Below are 19,213 nucleotides of genomic sequence, written 5' to 3' on the forward strand. Positions count from 1 at the left end.
CAAGTTCTTTCTTTGATTTATTTTTGGTGACGTTGGTTGAGGAAGGAATGTTTGGTGTGGGATCCTTCTGCACACCTGGACCACAGGGATACATAGACAGTCCTCGAATTAATATCTCATCTGAAGAGAGGCATTCCCACCGACACAAACCTCCCTCAGTCCTGCACAGGAGTGTCAGCCTGGAGCGTGTGCGCAACTCCTGGAGTGGCACTTGACCCCAACATCTTTTGGCTTAGAGGCGAGAGATATACCCACCGAGCCAAGACTGACACTGGAGGGAGGGATGGACAGGTTAACTTTCTGCTTGATGTGGACGTTAATGAACACATTTGACAAGGAGGGTTGGGTGATGGCCAAAACATAAACAAGATTAGATCCAGACAACTGTTAACAATACAAGGTGATATTATACTCTGAACGAGAAAACAATCTCTTACTTACACAACATTGAAACGTGGCCTTTATAAACATTATTAATAAGCATTCTAGCTTGCAGCATTGACCCCTAATTCAAGGACATACGTAAAACCCCCTTCATTCTGAAGGCATTGTAACAGTATCAGATTGACGTCATTCAGTAAACACAGCTGCTCACACCTGGATTCACCAATTAGCTTTTCAACCAAACGCCCCAAGTCCTATACGGAAATTCTAGCTGGGCTGGGACATCTTGGATTTAAAGAGGCTTGACTTTGATTGTATCCAATTTTAAAGATACACAAAAGCATCACAGGACACGTTATCAGTTTTCATCCCTGAGGTGTCAGGAAGTTAAGCTGTGATTTCTCTTTATCCGCCCTCAATCTTATTTAAGTGTCGGCTGTGGCTCAGTGGGTAGCACTCTCTCGCCTCCGTGAGTCAGAAGTTCGTGGGTTCATGTCCCACTCCAGAAACTTAAGCACAAAATCTAGGCTGACACTCCAGTGAAACTGAGGGAGTTTTATCGGGAGATGCCGTCATTCGGATGAGACGTTGAACCGAGGTCCCGTCTGCCCCCTCAGTTGGATGTAAAAGATCCCGACGCACTATTATGAAGAGGAGCAGGGGAGTTCTCCCCGGTGTCCTGGCCAATATTTATCCCTCAACCAACATCACTAAAAAGCAGATTATCTGGTCATTATCACATTGCTGTTTGTGGGAGCTTGCTGTGCACAAATGTGGTTCCCTACATTACAACAGTGACTACACTCCAAAAGTACTTAATTGGCTGTGAAGCGCTTTGGGACATTCCGAGGTCATGAAAGGCGCTATAGAAATGCAAGTTTCTGATTCCATCCTCCACTGGAAGGGTTGAGAGGGGAACACCAGCCAATTAGCCTTCGCCTCACTCACGAGCCCTGAGGCCGATTATTGCTTCCTACTAATAGTACAACTACAATCAGCTGTTCACTGGACTTGATGGAATGGATTCATGCCAATCATTCACGATCAAGGACACAATTTGGAAGTTAGGAGGAAGAAGGGAAGCCAGGCCTAGCTTTTTCATCCAAAGGGTAGGCAAGAACCTATAGTACAGTGAGCGCATCTGTAAAGAAAGAAAGGACTTGCACTTATATAGTGCCTTTCATGACCTCAGGACATCCCAAAGCGTTTTACAGCCGATGAAGGACTTTTTAGAAGTGCAGTCACTGTTGTAATCTGGGAAACACGGCAGCCAATTGGCGCACAGCAAGCTCCCACAAACAGCAATGAGATAATGACCAAATAATCTGCTTTTTTAGTGATGTTGCTTGAGGGATAAGTATTGGCCAGGATACCGGGGAGGACTCCCCTGCTCTTCTTCGAAATAGTGCCGTGGGATCTTTTACATCCACCTGAGAGGGCAGACGGGCCCTTGGTTTAACGTCTCATCCGAAAGACGGATCTTTGACCTGCACCTATCAGGTGTTGCATAGGGCTTAGACTTCAGTGAGGAGCTGGATCGCAAATCTACGGGTGCAGAAGATCACATTATCGGCTTCACTGTGCAATTCGATCACAAGGCATTACATGTTGATGGGACAGAAAAAAACTATCTCTGGTCTGCGTGGCATCTGATAGTCTCCGATGAATTTCAACAGTCTAATGTTTCAGAAAATAAGGGGTGGACTGTCAGATGCAATAAGCCGTTCACCAGACAGTGAAGGAAATTGTATTTTCAATTCCCATCCAGCCAGGTGATAGAAGTGAATAATATTAATTACGCAGCTTTTGGGGAAAGGGTTTTGGTTTTCTTCAAAGACACTCGTCTATTGTGAAAGGGTTGCTTTTGATCTGAGTTGTCAGAAGTGGCCACAATCCAATATGTCTGCTGGAGCTATTGGCTGTATCCTCAGTTCATTGGCTTTAATCACTTAGTTCAACATCACAACAGTAAGACAGGACCCCATGGGTTAGGCAGCCATGTCAGCCTTACAACCCTGAGTTAAAAGATTCAAAAAATTTAGTAGCACTGACTGAACCCTCGACAGTGCGGCCCTGTCACTGTGTGACTGACTGACCCTTTGATAGTGCAGCCCTGTCACTGTGTGACTGACTGACCCCTCGATAGTGCAGCCCTGTCACTGTGTGACTGATCCTACGATAGTGCGGCCCTGTCACTGTGTGGCTGACTGACCCTTTGATAGTGCAGCCCTGTCACTGTGTGACTGACTGACCCCTCGATAGTGCAGCCCTGTCACTGTGTGACTGACCCCACGATAGTGCGGCCCTGTCACTGTGTGACTGACTGACCCCTCGATAGTGCAGCCCTGTCACCGTGTGACTGACTGACCCCTTGATAGTGCGGCCCTGTCACCGTGTGACTGACTGTCCCAGAAATGCCGGGGCCTGAACAGAGGTGAGAAGCACGGACACAGCAGTGGGATTGTTTCTCACCATGCTGCTGAATTCCTCTGCTAATCAATCAGAAAGTGTAATTGGCCTTTCGAGGCACCAAAAAAAGTATTTTTTCAAACCTCTCTGGCACTTCAGGATTCACAGGAGAATATTCATCATGTTTAAGAATGCAGGCTGGGAGTTCTCACTACCTCTGTTGTCAGACTTGCAACAATCCTGCCAGGTCCTGTTGGCAGAACAATACCACACAAATCAATGTTACTTCCAGTTATTGATGACAGGCCATTCGACATCACACACACTCCTGCTGTTTAGCAGCAAGCTTCAGAGGTTCACACACATCTGAATATTTGCTGTTTCATTCGAGCCTCTCCTTCCATTCCTCTCTAACTCGGTCACTCTCTTGTTCCGTTCCTCTCGAACTCTGTCACACTCTCCCTCTATTCCTCTCATTCTTAAGTTAAGCTCTCCTCTGCCTCTCTCCAGCATTCCCTCTTTTTTTATTTGTTTATAGGATGTGGGCGTCGCTGGCAAGGCCAGCATTTATTGCCCATCCCTAGTTGCCCTTGAGAAGGTGGTGGTGAGCTGCCTTCTTCAACCGCTGCAGTCCGTGTGGTGAAGGTACTCCCACAGAGCTGTTGGGGAGGGAATTCCAGGATTTTGACCCAGTGACTATGAAGGATCGGCGATATACTTCTAAGTCAGGATGGTGTGTGACTTGGAAGGGAACTTGGAGGTGGTGGTGTTCCCCTGCGCTGCTGCCCTTGTCCTTCTAGGTGGAAGAGGTCAAGAAATTCAGTTAGGGGCGCCCAGCTTGCCTGGGCGCCGGAATTACCGCTGCGAGCGGAGCCACTTGCGCCAGCGGGAAATTCAGTTTCAGCGCCCCAAGTGGAAGCCGGCCGCTAAACAAGGGTTTCGGCGCCCCGCTTGGGGCGCTGAAACTGAATATTGGCGTGTAAAGTGCCGCAGCGCCACCCGCTGCGGCACGGCAGCCTGCGGTACTGCAGGCCTTCCTCTCATTCTTAAGGGGGAGGTGCCTGCAACAGCGCGATCCCCGCTCGCGAGTGCCGCCAAATGAGCCCGGCACCAAGGAGAAGTGCCGGGCTCTCTGGAAACAGCCGGCAATGCCGCGGGGGGGTGGTGTAGGAGGCCGGGGAATGAGGTGCGGGCAGGCGGCCGCCGAAAAAGCGGCCGGCCGCACCTCCACCTTAACTCGCCCCCTACCGGCACAGGTAGGCCCCGTGTACCGGTCGCTGTTTGCGGCCGGCGCGGGGGAGGCGGCAGCAACCAAATATGGCCAGCGGGGCGATAGCGGGGCGCTGCGCACACCGATGACGTCATCGGTGGCGGCGCAGCGCTACTGGTTAACGCCGCCATTAGCGCCCCGCTAAATATCGCGGTAGGTTTGCACAGTGGCGCAAAAGCTCTCTTTGGGCGCAAACTGGTGGTGCAGGCCACTGAATTTCTAGGCCCAAGAGTTTGAGAGGTGCTGCTGAAGAAGCCTTGGCGAGTTGCTGCAGTGCATCTTGTAGATGGTACACACTGCAGCCACGGTGCGCCGGTGGTGGAGGGAGTGAATATTTAAGGTGGTGGATGCGGTGCCAATCAAGCGGGCTGCTTTGTCCTGGATGGTGTCGAGCTTCTTGAGTGTTGTTGGAGCTGCACTCATCCAGGCAAGTGGAGAGTATTCCATCACACTCCTTACTTGTGCCTTGTAGATGGTGGAAAGGCTTTGGGGAGTCAGGAGGTGAGACACTCACCGCAGAATACCTAGCCTCTGACCTGCTCTTGTTGCCATAGTATTTATGTGGCTGCTCCAGTTAAGTTTCTGGTCAATGGTGACCCCCAGGGTGTTGATGGTGGAGGATTCGACTATGCTAATGCCGTTGAATCTCAAGGGGCATTGGTTAGACACTCGCTTGATGGAGATAGTCATTGCCTGGCACTTCTGTGGCGCGAATGTTACCTGCCACTTATCAGCCCAAGCCTGAACGTCGTCCAGGTCTTGTTGCATGCGGGCATGGACTGCCTCATTTTTGAGGAGTTGCGAATGGCGCTGAACACTGTACAGTCATCAGTAAACAATCCTATTTCTGACCTGATGATGGAGGGAAGGTCATTGATGAAGCAGCTGAAGATGGTTGGGCCCAGGACACAGCCCTGAGGAACTTCTGCAGCAATGTCCTGGGGCTGTGATGATTGACCTTCAACCATCTTCCTTTGTACTTGGTATGACTCCAGCCAGTTGAGAATTTCCCCCTCCCCCCCCCCCCGATTACCATTGACCTCAGTCTTATTAGGGCTCCTTGATGCAACACTCGGTCAGATGCTGCCTTGATGTCAAGGGCAGTCACTTTCCTCTCACCTCTGCAATTCAGCTCTTTTGTCCATATTTGGACCAAGGCTGTAATGAGGTCGGGAGCCGAGTGGTTCTGGCGGAACCCAAACTGGAAATCAGTGAGTAAGTGCCACTTGATAGCACTGTCAATGACACCTTCAATCACTTTGCTGATGATTGAGAGTAGACTGATGGGGTGGTAATTGGCTGGATTGGATTTGTCCTGCTTTTTCTGGACAGGACATATCGGGGCAGTTTTCCACATTGTCGGGATAGATGCCAGTGTTGTAGCTGTACTGGAACAGCGTAGCTAGAGGCGCGGCTAGTTCTAGTGCACAAGTCGTCAGCACGATAGCCGGAATGTTGTCGGGGCCCATAACCTTTGCTGTATCCAGTGCGCTCAGCCGTTTCTCAATATCACGTAGAGTGAATCGAATTGGCTGAAGACTGGCTTCTGTGATGGTGGGGACCTCAGGAGTAGGCCGATATGAATCATCCACTTGGCACTTCGGGCTGAAGATGGTTGCAAATGCTTCAGCCTTGTCTTTTGCACTCACGTGCTGGGCTCCATCATCATTGAGGATGGGGATATTCATGGAGCCTCCTCCTCCCGTTAGTTGTTTAATGGTCCACCACCATTCACGACTGGATGTGGCAGGACTGCAGAGCTTTGATTTGATCTGTTGATTGTGGGATCACTTAGCCCTGTATATAGCATGCTGCTTTCGCTTTTTAGCAAGCATGTAATCCTGTGTTGCAGCTTCCCCAGGTTGGCACCTCATTTTTAGTAATGCCTGGTGCTGCTCCTGGCATGCTCTTCTACACTCCTTATTGAGCCAGGGTTGGTTCCCTGGCTTGATGGAAATGGTAGAGTGAGGGATATGCCGGACCATGAGGTTATAGATTGTGGTGGAATACAATTCTGCTGCTGCTGATGGCCCACAGCACCTCATGGATGCCCAGTTTTGAGCTGTTAGATCTGTTCTGAACCTATCCCATTTAGTACGGTGGTAGCGCCACACAACACGATGGAGGGTGTCCTCAGTGTGATGACGGGACTTCATTTCCATAATGACTGTGCGGTGGTCACTGCTACCAATACTGTCATGGACTGCTGCATCTGTGACAGGTAGATTGGTGAGGACGAGGTCAAGTAGGTTTTTCCCTCGTGTTGGTTCTCTCACCACCTGTCGCAGGCCTAGACTGGCAGCTATCTCCTTCAGGACTCTGCCAGCTCGGTCAGTAGTGGTGCTACCGAGCCACTCTTGTTGATGGACATTGAAGTCCCCCACCCAGAGTACATTCTGTGCCCTTGCTACTCTCAGTGCTTCTTCCAAGTGGCGTTCAACATGGAGGAGTACTGATTCATCAGCTGAGGGAGGTTGTAATCGGCAGGAGTCAGAGGGCAGTTAAGTGTCAACCACAATGCTGTGGGTCTGGAGTCACATTTAGGCCAGACCAGGTAAGGACGACAGATTTTGTTCCCTAAAGGACATTAGTGAGCCAGATGGGTTTTTACGACAATCCGATAGTTTCATGGTTACCATTACTGATTCTAACTTTTTATTCCAGATTTAATTTAATTAACTGAATTTAAATTCCCCAGCTGCCTCTGGCTCTGTCACATTTTCCTCTGCCTCTCTCTGGTTCTCAACAAGGCCTGCTCTTACTCCCTGGGCCCAATCACACTCTCCCCCTATCTGTATTATCAGACTGCTTGTCCGATATCCAGTCTCGCATGAGCCACAATTTCCTCCAGTTAAACCTTGGGAAGACAGAAGCAATTGTCTTCAACCCCCACCACAAACTCTGTACTTTCGCCACCAATTCCATCCCCCTCCTCGGCCGTTGTCTCAGGTTGGACCAGACTATTCACAACCTTGGCCTCCTATTTGACCCTGAGCTGAGCTTCCGAACCGATATCCTCTCCACCAAGACCGTCTACTTTCACCTCCGTAATATTGCCCGTCTCTGCCTCAGCTCCCCTGCTGCTGATTCTTTCATCCAGATTTGACTATTCCAATGTTCTCCTAGTCGGCCTTCGAACCTCCACCCTCCATAAACATCAGCTCATTCAAAGGTCTGCTGCCTGTATCCTATCCCACACCAAGTTCCGCTCACCCTTACCTTCACTGACCTACATTGTCTCCCGGTCCCCCAAAGCTTCCAATTTAAAATTCTCATTCTTGTGTTTACATCCCTTCATGGCCTTGTCTCTCCCTAGCTCTGTAACCATCCACAACCCTCCGTTCCTCTGACTCTGGCATTTTCCCTTGCCTCCACCATTGGCGGCAAGTGTCCAATCTCACTCTCTATCACTCCTTGGGTCCAATCTCACTCTCTATCACTCCTTGGGTCCAATCACACTCTCTATCACTCCTTGGGTCCAATCTCACTCTCTATCACTCCTTGGGTCCAATCACACTCTCTATCACTCCTTGGGTCCAATCTCACTCTCTATCACTCCTTGGGTCCAATCTCACTCTCTATCACTCCTTGGGTCCAATCACACTCTCTGTCACTCCTTGGGTCCAATCTCACTCTCTATCACTCCTTGGGTCCAATCACACTCTCTATCACTCCTTGGGTCCAATCTCACTCTCTATCACTCCTTGGGTCCAATCTCACTCTCTATCACTCCTTGGGTCCAATCTCACTCTCTATCACTCCTTGGGTCCAATCTCACTCTCTATCACTCCTTGGGTCCAATCACACTCTCTATCACTCCTTGGGTCCAATCTCACTCTCTATCACTCCTTGGGTCCAATCTCACTCTCTATCACTCCTTGGGTCCAATCACACTCTCTATCACTCCTTGGGTCCAAACACACTCTCTATCTCTGGTTCTCTTTTGTGGTCTTTTTCCTTCTCTCACTGCCTGTCTGAACTTGATCTCTCCCTGGCTGATTTTTTGTCTTTGTTAGTTTGTGTGCATGTGGATTGGACGATCGCTGTTGCCTTGTTGACCTTGACTGTTTCAGGGTTTCTCTCTGGCTCGTTCTGTGTTGGTCTCTGGTTCTCTCAGGGTCTTTCTCCATTAATCCCTGCACCTCCATCTCTGACTGTCCATCTCTGCCTATCTCTGGGTCTTTTTGCTGTAATTCTCTGTTAGTCTGGGCTTTCTCATTTTCAAGGGCTGATTTTAACAGCCCATGCCTGATGAGTGGGGGACTAAAACCGAGGCAGTGTCCTGTCCTCTGGTGTGGCGCTGCCATTTTTGTACCCTCAGGTTTCGGGGGGTGTGTGAGGCCCTCGCCTCAGCCAAGCAAGGGCCTCATTAAAAGACGAACGTTGGGATCTGATTACATCATCCGGACCCATTCTAAAGAGCAGTCGTGTGTTTGTCACCTGATACTGGCGCCTCCACTTTTATTTAATAAGGTTTCCTTGTAGGGCCCAGAGGAGCAGGAGTTCTTTCCTGGGGCCCCACTAGGTAACCTAGTGCTCAGGCCTTCCCTCCCCACGACTGCCATCATTTACCCCTCTCCCGCCACTTACCTGACTGCTGGGGACTGTTCCCATGTGTCCTCAGCCACAGCATCCTGCCCGACTCCCATCCTCTGGCCTGACGGCATTGACCCTGGGAGTCGGGCCCGGTCTATTTGAATGAGGCCCGGGAGATAAAATGGGCCAGGCCTCAGGTCGTCGAGCAAGACCAGCCTGACGCTCACCTTTGCCGCTCAGTTAAAATGGGGGCTTCAATCTCGGGCTCTCTCTATACACTGTAATATCACAGAACAGTGCGATGGGGCACAGGCAGTGACCATTAATGAGCGCAGAGCAGTTCCACATGAGTGCATAATGATGCAGTAATTGGCCTTTTACCAACATCGCTGGGCAAATGAATGATGACAGTAGCTATCCCTGGGAAAATAGTCTCAAAACGGCAACAATAATCAATGGACTGATTAAGTAAAGAGGAGAATCGATTGTCACAGCTCCGGCCAGTGCAGTCTGCCATAGACTGCGACTAATGGCTGTTTAGGGATCGGATATAATGTGGAATCTAGCCAGAGAGCCAAGCATCGACTGACTCATTTATAGACCTGTCACTTAAGACAATGATATATAACAAGGGGGCGGCTTTAATAGTTCCTAATATTCTTTCGCTCTGCGGACAATGAATGAAAAATGAGTGGTACTCGATCCTCGACACAGATGCTTATTCAGAATTATTTATTCCATGCTTCAGTTACAGGGCAATGCACGGGCAGGAGTAACTGGGCATCACAGGGGCTTAGAGAGAACTGGTTGGAACAGTTAAAGATAGGTGGGACAGTGGGTGAGAGGGAGTGGGTGGGACAGTGGGTTAGAGGGTGTGGGTGGGACAGTGGGTGAGAGGGAGAGGGTGGGAGAGTGGGTTGGAGGGAATGGGTGGGACAGTGGGTTAGAGGGAGTGGGTGGGACAGTGGGTTAGAGGGTGTGGGTGGGACAGTGGGTTAGAGGGAGTGGGTAGGACAGTGGGTTAGAGGGAGAGGGTGGGACAGTGGGTTAGAGGGAGAGGGTGGGACAGTGGGTTAGAGGGAGTGGGTGGGACAGTGGGTGAGAGGGAGTGGGTGGGACAGTGGGTGAGAGGGAGTGGGTGGGACAGTGGGTGAGAGGGAGAGGGTGGGACAGTGGGTGAGAGGGAGAGGGTGGGACAGTGGGTGAGAGGGAGAGGGTGAGACAGTGGGTGAGAGGGAGTGGGTGGGACAGTGGGTTAGAGGGTGTGGGTGGGACAGTGGGTTAGAGGGAGTGGGTGGGACAGTGGGTTAGAGGGAGTGGGTGGGACAGTGGGTTAGAGGGAGAGGGTGGGACAGTGGGTGAGAGGGTGTGGGTGGGACAGTGGGTGAGAGGGAGTGGGTGGGACAGTGGGTTAGAGGGAGTGGGTGGGACAGTGGGTGAGAGGGAGTGGGTGGGACAGTGGGTGAGAGGGAGTGGGTGGGACAGTGGGTGAGAGGGAGTGGGTGGGACAGTGGGTTAGAGGGAGTGGGAGGGACAGTGGGTTAGAGGGAGAGGGTGGGACAGTGGGTTAGAGGGAGAGGGTGGGACAGTGGGTTAGAGGGAGTGGGTGGGACAGTGGGTTAGAGGGAGTGGGTGGGACAGTGGGTTAGAGGGAGTGGGTGGGACAGTGGGTTAGAGGGAGAGGGTGGGACAGTGGGTTAGAGGGAGTGGGTGGGACAGTGGGTTAGAGGGAGTGGGTGGGACAGTGGGTTAGAGGGAGAGGGTGGGACAGTGGGTTAGAGGGAGTGGGTGGGACAGTGGGTTAGAGGGAGTGGGTGGGACAGTGGGTTAGAGGGAGTGGGTGGGACAGTGGGTTAGAGGGAGTGGGTGGGACAGTGGGTTAGAGGGAGAGGGTGGGACAGTGGGTTAGAGGGAGTGGGTGGGACAGTGGGTTAGAGGAAGAGGGTGAGACAGTGGGTTAGAGGGAGTGGGTGGGACAGTGGATGAGAGGGTGTGGGTGGGACAGTGGGTTAGAGGGAGTGGGTGGGACAGTGGGTTAGAGGGAGTGGGTGGGACAGTGGGTTAGAGGGAGTGGGTGGGACAGTGGGTGAGAGGGAGTGGGTGGGACAGTGGGTTAGAGGGAGTGGGTGGGACAGTGGGTGAGAGGGAGAGGGTGGGACAGTGGGTTAGAGGGAGAGGGTGGGACAGTGGGTTAGAGGGAGTGGGTGGGACAGTGGGTTAGAGGGAGTGGGTGGGACAGTGGGTTAGAGGGAGTGGGTGGGACAGTGGGTTAGAGGGAGTGGGTGGGACACTGGGTGAGAGGGAGTGGGTGGGACAGTGGGTTAGAGGGAGTGGGTGGGACAGTGGGTTAGAGGGAGAGGGTGGGACAGTGGGTTAGAGGGAGTGGGTGGGACAGTGGGTTAGAGGGAGAGGGTGAGACAGTGGGTTAGAGGGAGTGGGTGGGACAGTGGGTTAGAGGGAGTGGGTGGGACAGTGGGTGAGAGGGAGTGGGTGGGACAGTGGGTTAGAGGGAGTGGGTGGGACAGTGGGTTAGAGGGAGTGGGTGGGACAGTGGGTTAGAGGGAGTGGGTGGGACAGTGGGCTAGAGGGAGTGGGTGGGACAGTGGGTGAGAGGGAGTGGGTGGGACAGTGGGTGAGAGGGAGAGGGTGGGACAGTGGGTTAGAGGGAGTGGGTGGGACAGTGGGTTAGAGGGAGTGGGTGAGAGGGAGTGGGTGGGACAGTGGGTTAGAGGGAGAGGGTGAGGGAGTGGGTGGGACAGTGGGTTAGAGGGAGTGGGTGGGACAGTGGGTTAGAGGGAGTGGGTGGGACAGTGGGTTAGAGGGAGAGGGTGAGACAGTGGGTTAGAGGGAGTGGGTGGGACAGTGGGTTAGAGGGAGTGGGTGGGCCAGTGGGTGAGAGGGTGTGGGTGGGACAGTGGGTTAGAGGGAGTGAGTGGGACAGTGGGTTAGAGGGAGTGGGTGGGACAGTGGGTTAGAGGGAGTGGGTGGGACAGTGGGTTAGAGGGAGAGGGTGGGACAGTGGGTTAGAGGGAGTGGGTGGGACAGTGGGTTAGAGGGAGTGGGTGGGACAGTGGGTTAGAGGGAGAGGGTGGGACAGTGGGTTAGAGGGAGTGGGTGGGACAGTGGGTTAGAGGGAGTGGGAGGGACAGTGGGTGAGAGGGAGTGGGTGGGACAGTGGGTGAGAGGGAGTGGGTGGGACAGTGGGTTAGAGGGAGTGGGTGGGACATTGGGTTAGAGGGAGAGGGTGGGACAGTGGGTGAGAGGGTGTGGGTGGGACAGTGGGTGAGAGGGAGTGGGTGGGACAGTGGGTTAGAGGGAGTGGGTGGGACAGTGGGTGAGAGGGAGTGTGTGGGACAGTGGGTTAGAGGGAATGGGTGGGACAGTGGGTTAGAGGGAGAGGGTGGGACAGTGGGTTAGAGGGAGAGGGTGAGACAGTGGGTTAGAGGGAGTGGGTGAGACAGTGGGTTAGAGGGAGTGGGTGGGACAGTGGGTGAGAGGGAGTGGGTGGGACAGTGGGTTAGAGGGAGTGGGTGGGACAGTGGGTTAGAGGGAGAGGGTGGGACAGTGCGTTAGAGGGAGAGGGTGGGACAGTGGGTTAGAGGGAGAGGGTGGGACAATGGGTTAGAGGGAGTGGGTGGGACAGTGGGTTAGAGGGAGAGGGTGAGACAGTGGGTTAGAGGGAGTGGGTGGGACAGTGGGTTAGAGGGAGTGGGTGGGACAGTGGGTTAGAGGGAGTGGGTGGGACAGTGGGTTAGAGGGAGTGGGTGGGACAGTGGGTTAGAGGGAGAGGGTGAGACAGTGGGTGAGAGGGAGTGGGTGGGACAGTGGGTTAGAGGGAGTGGGTGGGACAGTGGGTGAGAGGGAGAGGGTGAGACAGTGGGTGAGAGGGAGTGGGTGGGACAGTGGGTTAGAGGGAGAGGGTGGGACAGTGGGTTAGAGGGAGTGGGTGGGACAGTGGGTTAGAGGGAGAGGGTGAGACAGTGGGTTAGAGGGAGTGGGTGGGACAGTGGGTTAGAGGGAGTGGGTGGGACAGTGGGTGAGAGGGAGTGGGTGGGACAGTGGGTGAGAGGGAGTGGGTGGGACAGTGGGTGAGAGGGAGTGGGTGGGACAGTGGGTGAGAGGGATTGGGTGGGACAGTGGGTGAGAGGGAGTGGGTGGGACAGTGGGCTAGAGGGAGTGGGTGGGACAGTGGGTGAGAGGGAGTGGGTGGGACAGTGGGTGAGAGGGAGAGGGTGGGACAGTGGGTTAGAGGGAGTGGGTGGGACAGTGGGTTAGAGGGAGTGGGTGAGAGGGAGTGGGTGGGACAGTGGGTTAGAGGGAGAGGGTGAGGGAGTGGGTGGGACAGTGGGTTAGAGGGAGTGGGTGGGACAGTGGGTTAGAGGGAGTGGGTGGGACAGTGGGTTAGAGGGAGAGGGTGAGACAGTGGGTTAGAGGGAGTGGGTGGGACAGTGGGTTAGAGGGAGTGGGTGGGCCAGTGGGTGAGAGGGTGTGGGTGGGACAGTGGGTTAGAGGGAGTGAGTGGGACAGTGGGTTAGAGGGAGTGGGTGGGACAGTGGGTTAGAGGGAGTGGGTGGGACAGTGGGTTAGAGGGAGAGGGTGGGACAGTGGGTTAGAGGGAGTGGGTGGGACAGTGGGTTAGAGGGAGTGGGTGGGACAGTGGGTTAGAGGGAGAGGGTGGGACAGTGGGTTAGAGGGAGTGGGTGGGACAGTGGGTTAGAGGGAGTGGGAGGGACAGTGGGTGAGAGGGAGTGGGTGGGACAGTGGGTGAGAGGGAGTGGGTGGGACAGTGGGTTAGAGGGAGTGGGTGGGACATTGGGTTAGAGGGAGAGGGTGGGACAGTGGGTGAGAGGGTGTGGGTGGGACAGTGGGTGAGAGGGAGTGGGTGGGACAGTGGGTTAGAGGGAGTGGGTGGGACAGTGGGTGAGAGGGAGTGTGTGGGACAGTGGGTTAGAGGGAATGGGTGGGACAGTGGGTTAGAGGGAGAGGGTGGGACAGTGGGTTAGAGGGAGAGGGTGAGACAGTGGGTTAGAGGGAGTGGGTGAGACAGTGGGTTAGAGGGAGTGGGTGGGACAGTGGGTGAGAGGGAGTGGGTGGGACAGTGGGTTAGAGGGAGTGGGTGGGACAGTGGGTTAGAGGGAGAGGGTGGGACAGTGCGTTAGAGGGAGAGGGTGGGACAGTGGGTTAGAGGGAGAGGGTGGGACAATGGGTTAGAGGGAGTGGGTGGGACAGTGGGTTAGAGGGAGTGGGTGGGACAGTGGGTTAGAGGGAGTGGGTGGGACAGTGGGTTAGAGGGAGTGGGTGGGACAGTGGGTTAGAGGGAGTGGGTGGGACAGTGGGTTAGAGGGAGTGGGTGGGACAGTGGGTGAGAGGGTGTGGGTGGGACAGTGGGTTAGAGGGAGTGGGTGGGACAGTGGGTTAGAGGGAGTGGGTGGGACAGTGGGTTAGAGGGAGAGGGTGAGACAGTGGGTTAGAGGGAGTGGGTGGGACAGTGGGTTAGAGGGAGTGGGTGGGACAGTGGGTTAGAGGGAGTGGGTGGGACAGTGGGTTAGAGGGAGTGGGTGGGACAGTGGGTTAGAGGGAGTGGGTGGGACAGTGGGTGAGAGGGAGTGGGTGGGACAGTGGGTTAGAGGGAGAGGGTGGGACAGTGGGTTAGAGGGAGTGGGTGGGACAGTGGGTTAGAGGGAGTGGGTGGGACAGTGGGTTAGAGGGAGTGGGTGGGACAGTGGGTTAGAGGGAGTGGGTGGGACAGTGGGTTAGAGGGAGAGGGTGAGACAGTGGGTTAGAGGGAGTGGGTGGGACAGTGGGTTAGAGGGAGTGGGTGGGACAGTGGGTTAGAGGGAGAGGGTGAGACAGTGGGTTAGAGGGAGTGGGTGGGACAGTGGGTTAGAGGGAGAGGGTGAGACAGTGGGTGAGAGGGAGTGGGTGGGACAGTGGGTTAGAGGGAGTGGGTGGGACAGTGGGTGAGAGGGAGAGGGTGAGACAGTGGGTGAGAGGGAGTGGGTGGGACAGTGGGTTAGAGGGAGAGGGTGGGACAGTGGGTTAGAGGGAGTGGGTGGGACAGTGGGTTAGAGGGAGAGGGTGAGACAGTGGGTTAGAGGGAGTGGGTGGGACAGTGGGTTAGAGGGAGTGGGTGGGACAGTGGGTGAGAGGGAGTGGGTGGGACAGTGGGTTAGAGGGAGAGGGTGGGACAGTGGGTTAGAGGGAGTGGGTGGGACAGAGGGTTAGAGGGAGTGGGTGGGACAGTGGGTTAGAGGGAGTGGGTGGGACAGTGGGTTAGAGGGAGTGGGTGGGACAGTGGGTGAGAGGGAGTGGGTGGGACAGTGGGTTAGAGGGAGAGGGTGGGACAGTGGGTTAGAGGGAGTGGGTGGGACAGTGGGTTAGAGGGAGTGGGTGGGACAGTGGGTTAGAGGGAGTGGGTGGGACAGTGGGTGAGAGGGAGTGGGTGGGACAGTGGGTTAGAGGGAGAGGGTGGGACAGTGGGTTAGAGGGAGTGGGTGGGACAGTGGGTTAGAGGGAGTGGGTGGGACAGTGGGTTAGAGGGAGTGGGTGGGACAGTGGGTTAGAGGGACTGGGTGGGACAGTGGGTTAGAGGGAGTGGGTGGGACTGTGGGTTAGAGGGAGAGGGTGGGACAGTGGGTTAGAGGGAGTGGGTGGGACAGTGGGTGAGAGGGAGTGGGTGGGACAGTGGGTGAGAGGGAGTGGGTGGGACAGTGGGTTAGAGGGAGTGGGTGGGACAGTGGGTTAGAGGGAGTGGGTGGGACAGTGGGTTAGAGGGAGTGGGTGGGACAGTGGGTTAGAGGGAGTGGGTGGGACAGTGGGTTAGAGGGAGAGGGTGAGACAGTGGGTTAGAGGGAGTGGGTGGGACAGTGGGTTAGAGGGAGTGGGTGGGACAGTGGGTTAGAGGGAGTGGGTGGGACAGTGGGTTAGAGGGAGTGGGTGGGACAGTGGGTTAGAGGGAGTGGGTGGGACAGTGGGTTAGAGGGAGTGGGTGGGACAGTGGGTGAGAGGGTGTGGGTGGGACAGTGGGTTAGAGGGAGTGGGTGGGACAGTGGGTTAGAGGGAGTGGGTGGGACAGTGGGTTAGAGGGAGTGGGTGGGACAGTGGGTGAGAGGGTGTGGGTGGGACAGTGGGTGAGAGGGAGTGGGTGAGAAAGTGGGTTAGAGGGAGTGGGTGGGACAGTGGGTTAGAGGGAGTGGGTGGGACAGTGGGTGAGAGGGAGTGGGTGGGACAGTGGGTGAGAGGGAGTGGGTGGGACAGTGGGTTAGAGGGAGAGGGTGGGACAGTGGGTTAGAGGGAGAGGGTGGGACAGTGGGTTAGAGGGAGTGGGTGGGACAGTGGGTGAGAGGGAGTGGGTGGGACAGTGGGTTAGAGGGAGAGGGTGGGACAGTGGGTTAGAGGGAGTGGGTGGGACAGTGGGTGAGAGGGAGAGGGTGAGAAAGTGGGTTAGAGGGAGTGGGTGGGACAGTGGGTTAGAGGGAGTGGGTGGGACAGTGGGTGAGAGGGAGTGGGTGGGACAGTGGGTTAGAGGGAGAGGGTGGGACAGTGGGTTAGAGGGAGTGGGTGGGACAGTGGGTGAGAGGGAGTGGGTGGGACAGTGGGTGAGAGGGAGTGGGTGGGACAGTGGGTTAGAGGGAGTGGGTGGGACAGTGGGTGAGAGGGAGAGGGTGAGAAAGTGGGTGAGAGGGAGAGGGTGGGACAGTGGGTGAGAGGGAGAGGGTGGGACAGTGGGTGAGAGGGAGAGGGTGGGACAGTGGGTTAGAGGGAGTGGGTGGGACAGTGGGTGAGAGGGAGAGGGTGAGAAAGTGGGTTAGAGGGAGTGGGTGGGACAGTGGGTTAGAGGGAGTGGGTGGGACAGTGGGTGAGAGGGAGTGGGTGGGACAGTGGGTTAGAGGGAGAGGGTGGGACAGTGGGTTAGAGGGAGTGGGTGGGACAGTGGGTGAGAGGGAGTGGGTGGGACAGTGGGTGAGAGGGAGTGGGTGGGACAGTGGGTGAGAGGGAGTGGGTGGGAAAGTGGGTGAGAGGGAGAGGGTGGGACAGTGGGTGAGAGGGAGAGGGTGGGAAAGTGGGTGAGAGGGAGAGGGTGGGACAGTGGGTGAGAGGGAGAGGGTGGGACAGTGGGTGAGAGGGAGAGGGTGAGACAGTGGGTGAGAGGGAGTGGGTGGGACAGTGGGTTAGAGGGAGTGGGTGGGACAGTGGGTTAGAGGGAGTGGGTGGGACAGTGGGTGAGAGGGAGTGGGTGGGACAGTGGGTTAGAGGGAGAGGGTGGGACAGTGGGTTAGAGGGAGTGGGTGGGACAGTGGGTTAGAGGGAGAGGGTGGGACAGTGGGTTAGAGGGAGAGGGTGGGACAGTGGGTTAGAGGGAGTGGGTGGGACAGTGGGTGAGAGGGAGAGGGTGAGAAAGTGGGTTAGAGGGAGTGGGTGGGACAGTGGGTTAGAGGGAGTGGGTGGGACAGTGGGTGAGAGGGAGTGGGTGGGACAGTGGGTTAGAGGGAGAGGGTGGGACAGTGGGTTAGAGGGAGTGGGTGGGACAGTGGGTGAGAGGGAGTGGGTGGGACAGTGGGTGAGAGGGAGTGGGTGGGACAGTGGGTGAGAGGGAGTGGGTGGGACAGTGGGTTAGAGGGAGAGGGTGGGAAAGTGGGTGAGAGGGAGAGGGTGGGACAGTGGGTGAGAGGGAGAGGGTGGGACAGTGGGTGAGAGGGAGAGGGTGAGACAGTGGGTGAGAGGGAGTGGGTGGGACAGTGGGTTAGAGGGAGTGGGTGGGACAGTGGGTTAGAGGGAGTGGGTGGGACAGTGGGTAAGAGGGAGAGGGTGAGACAGTGGGTGAGAGGGAGTGGGTGGGACAGTGGGTTAGAGGGAGTGGGTGGGATAGTGGGTTAGAGGGAGAGGGTGGGACAGTGGGTGAGAGGGTGTGGGTGGGACAGTGGGTTAGAGGGAGTGGGTGGGACAGTGGGTTAGAGGGAGTGGGTGGGACAGTGGGTTAGAGGGAGTGGGTGGGACAGTGGGAGGGAGGGAGTGGGTGGGACAGTGGGTTAGAGGGAGTGGGTGGGACAGTGGGTTCGAGGGAGAGGGTGGGACAGTGGGTGAGAGGATGTGGGTGGGACAGTGGGTGAGAGGGAGTGGGTGGGACAGTGGGTTGGAGGGAGTGGGTGGGACAGTGGGTGAGAGGGAGTGTGTGGGACAGTGGGTTAGAGGGAGTGGGTGGGACAGTGGGTTAGAGGGAGAGGGTGGGACAGTGGGTGAGAGGGAGAGGGTGGGATAGTGGGTTAGAGGGAGTGGGTGGGACAGTGGGTTAGAGGGAGTGGGTGGGACAGTGGGTTAGAGGAAGTGGGTGGGACAGTGGGTTAGAGGGAGTGGGTGGGACAGTGGGTTAGAGGGAGTGGGTGTGACAGTGGGTTAGAGGGAGAGGGTGGGACAGTGGGTTAGAGGGAGTGGGTGGAACAGTGGGTTAGAGGGAGAGGGTGAGACAGTGGGTTAGAGGGAGTGCGTGGGACAGTGGGTAAGAGGGAGTGGGTGGGACAGTGGGTGAGAGGGAGTGGGTGGGACAGTGGGTTAGAGGGAGTGGGTGGGAGAGTGGGTTAGAGGGAGAGGGTGGGACATTGGGTTAGAGGGAGAGGGTGGGACAGTGGGTTAGAGGGAGTGGGTGGGACAATGTGTTCGAGGGAGTGGGTGGGACAGTGGGTTAGAGGGAGTGGGTGGGACAGTGGGTTAGAGGGAGTGGGTGGGACAGTGGGTTAGAGGGAGTGGGTGGGACAGTGGTTTAGAGGGAGTGGGTGGGACAGTGGGTTAGAGGGAGAGGGTGGGACAGTGGGTTAGAGGGAGTGGGTGGGACAGTGGGTTAGAGGGAGAGGGTGAGACAGTGGGTTAGTGGGAGTGGGTGTGACACTGGGTTAGAGGGAGTGGGTGGGACAGTGGGTGAGAGGGAGTGGGTGGGACAGTGGGTGAGAGGGAGTGGGTGGGACAGTGGGTTAGAGGGAGTGGGTGGGACAGTGGGTTAGAGGGAGTGGGGGGGACAGTGGGTGAGAGGGAGTGGGTGGGACAGTGGGTTAGAGGGAGAGGGTGGGACAGTGGGTGAGAGGGAGTGGGTGGGACAGTGGGTTAGAGGGAGAGGGTGAGACAGTGGTTTAGAGGGAGTGGGTGGGACAGTGGGTTAGAGGGAGTGGGTGGGACAGTGGGTTAGAGGGAGTGGGTGGGACAGTGGGTTAGAGGGAGAGGGTGAGACAGTGGTTTAGAGGGAGTGGGTGGGACAGTGGGTGAGAGGGAGTGGGTGGGACAGTGGGTGAGAGGGAGTGGGTGGGACAGTGCTTTAGAGGGAGTGGGTGGGACAGTGGGTTAGAGGGAGTGGGTGGGACAGTGGTTTAGAGGGAGAGGGTGAGACAGTGGGTTAGAGGGAGTGGGTGGGACAGTGGGTTAGAGGGAGTGGGTGGGACAGTGGGTTAGAGGGAGTGGGTGGGACAGTGGGTAAGAGGGAGTTGGTGGGACAGTGGGTTAGAGGGAGTGGGTGGGACAGTGGGTGAGAGGGAGTGGGTGGGACAGTGGGTTAGAGGGAGAGGGTGGGAGAGTGGGTTGGAGGGAGTGGGTGGGACAGTGGGTTAGAGGGAGTAGGTGGGACAGTGG

This window comes from Somniosus microcephalus, chromosome 11 (assembly GCF_052327205.1).
Source record: "Somniosus microcephalus isolate GS21.2 chromosome 11, FLI_Smic_1.0, whole genome shotgun sequence".
Taxonomy (NCBI): Eukaryota; Metazoa; Chordata; class Chondrichthyes; order Squaliformes; family Somniosidae; genus Somniosus; species Somniosus microcephalus.